Genomic DNA, 6,000 nt, shown 5'->3' with positions numbered 1-6,000 from the left:
GATTGAAGTCAGCTGCAAATTTCAGCATTAACCAAATCTGAGCCAACTTCAGGTCAAAGCCGAAAGGAACTGACATACCACAAATGTACCCATGCCAATCTCTATGCTGCAAAGGAAGGAGAAGCAAGTGGGCTCTGAACAAGGGCGGTTCGGGGAGGGTTCTCTCCTTCAGCACTTAATCATTTCAGTGTGCCTCATTTAGTAGAAATGTTTTTATTCAAATGCAGAGAGGTCTTTAGTTATCCCGGATGGGGAATTTATTTTACTATTGCAGTAAAGGCACTGGGAATTAAACATTTTAAGATTACAAGTAAATGGATTCTTGAAGGCAAATGGATTGTTGATACCAGTTTTCTCCTGCTCATTTTTTTTTGAAGAGGATAAAATAGACTTTCCTTTGTGGCCTGGGGAAGGAAGTAGCTGGGTTGGAGTGCCATGCTGTGGCAGGCTGTAGGAAGATAGGCAGGCCCTTGTGGTAGAAGCCCTTTTGGCTGCTTGCATCAGTGGTTATAAGGAAGAAATCAGGGATACATTTGCAGTAAAAAGAAATAATCGGCCAGGCATGGTGGCTCACTCCTGTAATCCCAGCACTTTGGGAAGCCAAGGCAGGCGGATCACCTGAGGTCAGGGGTTCCAGACCAGCCTGACCAACATGGAGACACCCCATCTCTACTAAAAACAGACAAAATTAGCCAGGTGTAGTGGTACCTGCCTGTAATCCCAGCTACTTGGGAGGCTGAGACAGGAGAATCGCTTGAGCCTGGGAGGTGGAGGTTGCCGTGAGCTGAGATAATGCCATTGCACTCCAGCCTGGGCAATGAGAGCGAAATTCTGTCCAAACAAAGAAAAAAAAACAAAGGAAAAAAATCTTTGGTAAGATTCTGTTCTGGAATTTGCTGAAACCCAAGAATGTTAGCTGCTTTGGCTGGCCGAGTGGCTCCCAGAGGTGACAGCTGTCCCAGTTTAAAAGCTTTTTTTTTTTTTTTTTTTTTGTGAGATGGAGTCTCTCTGTCTTCCAGGCTGGAGTGCAGTGGCGTAATCTCGGCTCACTGCAACCCTTGCCTCCCAGGTTCAAGCATTCTCCTGTCTCAGCCTCCCAAGTAGCTGGGATTACAGGCACATGCCACCATGCCCAGCTAATTTTTGTATTTTTAGTAGAGATGGGGTTTTGCTCTGTTGGCCAGGCTGGTCTCGAACTTCTGACCTCAGATGATCTAACCACCTCGGCCTCCCAAAATGCTGGGATTACAGGCGTGAGCCACTGTGCCTGGCCTTTAAAAGCTTTTCAGTTGAAAGGTAATCTTGGAACACAGGTGGGTTCCAGTTGCTTGGAGCATGAGGAACACCTGATTGAATGTCCTAACGTCAGACCTGTGTCTGCAAATGTAAAGTGAAGCCTGCTGCAGGAAGAGGGAGGTGGTTGGTGCTTCCTAGAGGAGGTAGGCCTTTAGTGACTGCACCTGCACAGTGCTATCGGGTCCTTATTGTGGGACCGAATCACTGACATCCTAGTGAGAAAATTAGCTAGGCCATTTGTAGGTACAAGAGCACAGGTGGTCCTTGTGCTTTTTTTTTTTTTCTTTTGAGACTGAGTCTCGCTCTGTGGCTCAGGCTGGAGTGCAGTGGCCCGATCTCGGCTCACTGCAAGCTCCGTCCCCCAGGTTCACGCCATTCGCCTGCCTCAGCGTCCCGAGTAGCTGGGACTACAGGGGCCCGCCACCGCGCCCGGCTAATTTTTTTTTTGTATTTTTAGTAGAGACGGGGTTTCACTGTGTTAGCCAGGATGGTCTTGATCTCCTGACCTCAGGATCCGCCCACCTCGGCCTCCCAAAGTGCTGGGATTACAGGAGTGAGACACCGTGCCCCGCCCCTTGTGCTATTTTTTTGATTTGTTTGAAGGTAGGTGTTATTTGCCTTCAGAACTTCATCAGCAACAATAGGATTTGAATAAGTTGATAGGCTGCTGTACATGGCTGTGTACAGTTTTTAAAGGGCTCTTGTACATAGGGTGGGGTGTGGGCAGGGAGAACAAAGCATGGTCCCCAGTGATGTTTAGTAAAAATATGTTTAGAAAGTCAATAAAACTCTGATCTGTGCTGAAGGCAATAACACAAGTCTCTGGCATGCGTCTGTGTCCTGTTTAGAGGACAAGTTGTTTGTAATCAACCCTTATTCTGTCATCTAGAGCTCTGTGTTTTAAGCAATGAAGACAGAAACTTTGCCAAAAGTTTCATGCCTCAGAAATTTGTTTTATCTTTATTTCGTGAGTTTATAAAACTTCATGTACCATGAATCTTTCTTATGCCTTCTTGGAAAATAATTTTGGGGGAGCATTTTTTTCTCACCCTAATAAACATGAAAAAGACTTTCAGAACAGAAGTACTTTAGATCTAGCAGATCTAGCAAACCAGATGCTGCTTTTCTGCTTTTGATTCTAAAATATGCATATTCCTTTCCTGCAGCTGGGCAGCACATGACAAGAAAAAGAAAAGACTTCTGACAGCCCTTGTATTCATCCAGTAAATGTGAGCAACTCAAATATTAGCCTAAGGAATACTCAAAACGTAGCATCGGAGAGACAGGCTAAGTTGATGGTTGTTCGCTAGGCAGCTATCTGTTTGGATATAAAGACTGATGATGAACTTGGTTATCTCAGAGACCAGTACTTCCCCTATTGCACTGTGTACACAAATCACTTGGGGATCCTGTTAAAAATGCAGATTCTGATTCAGTAGGTCTGGGTTGAGCCTGAAATTCCACAGTCCTTGGTAGCTCCCAGGTAAGGCTGACGCTGCTGGTTCCCAGGCCACATTTTGAGTTACAAGGGGCTGGACAATTTGTTGTTCTAACAGAGGCCTGGGGAAGACAATTTTCTGGAATGGCACATGGAGACACCATCAGATTACCCAGAAATATGAACGGAGGACGATTTAATGACTTAAAAGTCAGAACATGGCACAAAATAAATTGTAATGTTAAAGAATGCATAAAATATGCCGGGCGCGGTGGCTCACGCCTGTAATCCCAGCACTTTGGGAGGCCAAGGCGGGCAGATCCCGAGGTCAGGGGATCGAGACCATTCTGACTAACACCGTGAAACCCCGTTTCTACTAAAAATACAAAAAAGTTACCCGGGCCTGGTGGCAGACGCCTGTAGTCCCAGCTACTTAGGAGGCTGAGGCAGGAAAATGGCGTGAACCCAAGAGGTGGAGCTTGCAGTGAGCCGAGATCGCGCCACTGCGCTCCAGCCTGAGCGACAGAGCAAGACTCCGTCTCAAAAAAACAAACAAAAAAAGAAAAACCGCATAAAATAATATTCCAATAATTATGACACAGGCACACAGAATCGCCATTACATAAGGTGCAGATTGTTAAGTACGCCATCCTGTGAGCAGGTCAGCCTACTTCCCTCGACGATCATTTCCTCTGCAGAGATTACATTAGGAGGAACATGAACTGTTGCAATTGGGATAAAATTCTTCTGAGATGTACTTAAACAGTAATTACTGTTTACTCAGAGCAGAAAACAATTTAAACCAGGTGATGAGAAGGATGTAGAAATCATTAGCTTTCTTGCCCACAGCTCCTGTAGGAGAAAAGAATCTGATTGCTTGAAAAAAATTGATTTAAAAAATGGCAAATGGAGGTAATTTTAGATATGTATTCACAAAGCTGCCCCAAACACACTGCCCTATTCAGAAGTTGTTTCTATCTTTTTTTCTCCCCAAAGAACTAATGTAAGCTCAAAAGATTGAGATTGACTTGCACAGAATCACTGGGCGGCTAAGTGTGCTGAGGCTACTTCAAGGCATGACCCAGGTGTGGGCCCTGGAGACCCTCTCCTTGTAGAGCCTCACACATCATTTCCCCTATAACACTGATCAGATTCTGTTCGGCAAAGATCACAGATATACTGGGAGGCTTGGAGAACGTGGCTAAAAATACAACAAAATTACTCCAGTTATAGTATCATGGAGCTTCTGAGTCACTGCAGAACTCATAGAACAAAATGAAATTATCAAAGTAGAACATATTTAAAACACACGCATACACTGAAGCAACCCTAGTTTTTTGACATCCTCTAAGGAGAAAAAAATAGATTGTGACCAAGATTAATGGTGCATATTTTACTCTAATTTCCTGTAGTGGAATTTCAAAGCCAAGAACTATTGTTGAACTTGAATGTCACCATTTCACAGAGCAGCCAAGCCCTCTTTGACTCATTCCTCCCCTAACTGAAAGAGATCTGCAAAATAGCACAGCAGAGCTTCTGATGGCTGAAGTGCTGCTGAGTAGAACTTGTGTTTTAATTTCCTTTCTGGTCTTTGTTGACCGTTGTGGCACTATGAACTGTTGCTTTATCTCGCATTTTTTTTTCTTCTGTTATTGTGGTTGTACATTTTAAATACAATCTTTCCATTTAGAAATATCTCACTGACGATGAATAAATATTATTCATACAAGTAACTATCCTTCCAGCTATCCCCAAATCAATCCTTTTCATGTTCCTGCTCGATGAAACTTTCAAAATCATTTATTCACTCATATTTCTTGGCAAGTTTTCCTTCACTGCCTGCTGTGTAGAAGCAGAGAAAGTGAGAGGGTGATGTCCTCCATTACTATTAAAGACCCAAAGGGCTTTGCCCAGGGTTTCACTTGTTTTTTAGTGAACTGTGAGGTGGAATTGCCCAGGATTCTCACATGGTTAGCCCTGTTGACTGACTCTACCTGGATACCTAGAACCATCGAGTATTCTTCACGCTAACAGTCCTTTTCTTCCTGTGCTTCTAGAGACCAGGCAGAAGTTACCAACTTCCTGGAATAATCATCAGCTGTGCCTTTTGGCTGTTTGGGTTTAGCTTCCTCTCCGTTCTCTAAATATTTTCTTTTTCAAAGTGCCTCACTTCCTTTGTTAGAAACTAAGTTTCCCTGACCTTCTCTTTTCCTTTCTGTTTCTAATGGTCCTTGAAATGAAAATAGTTTGTTGAGTTTCCTTATGTGTACTTGGGCAGCCTACTCAATGACTCCTGGGAGAATAATAGCTGGTGACCTGTGGTGCTCTCTGTTGAGACAGAATGCGCAGTTTGCATTTTGGCAGCTAAACATAGGGACGGATTTAAAAACAAACATGTAAGTAGCTGGATAATAATTTCCAGCATGATGTCAACATTTCTTTAAAGCAAAGCCTTAATTTCTAATCTTCTGTCACTTTGGTCTCAAGGATGAGTTTGCCTTTATGAATGTAATATGGCAATCTTGAAAGCCTTACCTCAAGTCAAATATTTCTTCTTGAAGATGCTCTACTTTGCAAGGTACTGCCCACAGGAACGTATACCCTAAATAATGACAGTTTGTTGTTGTTGTTGGCTTCAAATTCTGGATTTAGTTTTATTTTCTCCTAAAATTGTGAGTGTAGTTGTGATTGCTTTTTTACTACCATGTCATACGGTTTCCTCCTTGGGGGTCCTATGCAAATTGCATATGGTCACATCCACTTCATTTGGTACTTCTCTTATGAACTGGAAATCTTCCAAATGGTTCTTTGCATATCCTGATCGGACATATTCTCACTGAAGTCTCAGGACCAACCCCCTGCACCTTGTCATATGTGTATGACTTAGTTTTTGACTTCCTGGCTTAGTGCTTTCTGGTTTAGGGTTGCTGTAATTACTGTCTTCAGCAATTGTTCATTTTTCTTTCTTTTTATCCATTACTTCTTTTATGTCGAAATTTACCCACGTTATCAAGTAATTATTCTTTGTAACTTTTCTTGGCAGAAATCAGCCCGGATTTCTTACTGTGGACATGGCTTTGACTTGTGTCCTAGTCCTTTGTGTTCCCAAAATAGCCAAGGAGTCCATTCGTTCTACCAACCAACCAACCATCCGAGTGAAATAAATATGTTTAGCTACTTGATTGAGCCATTATTAGATGGGGGTTAAATTGCCGTATACTGTGGATTTCAGGTATCTTAGTATGTAGGTCAAATTCTCTAGTGTA

The sequence above is a fragment of the Colobus angolensis genome, unplaced genomic scaffold, assembly GCF_000951035.1.
Source record: "Colobus angolensis palliatus isolate OR3802 unplaced genomic scaffold, Cang.pa_1.0 Scaffold57, whole genome shotgun sequence".
Lineage (NCBI taxonomy): Eukaryota > Metazoa > Chordata > Mammalia > Primates > Cercopithecidae > Colobus > Colobus angolensis.
Note: the sequence above shows the minus strand (reverse complement) of the source record.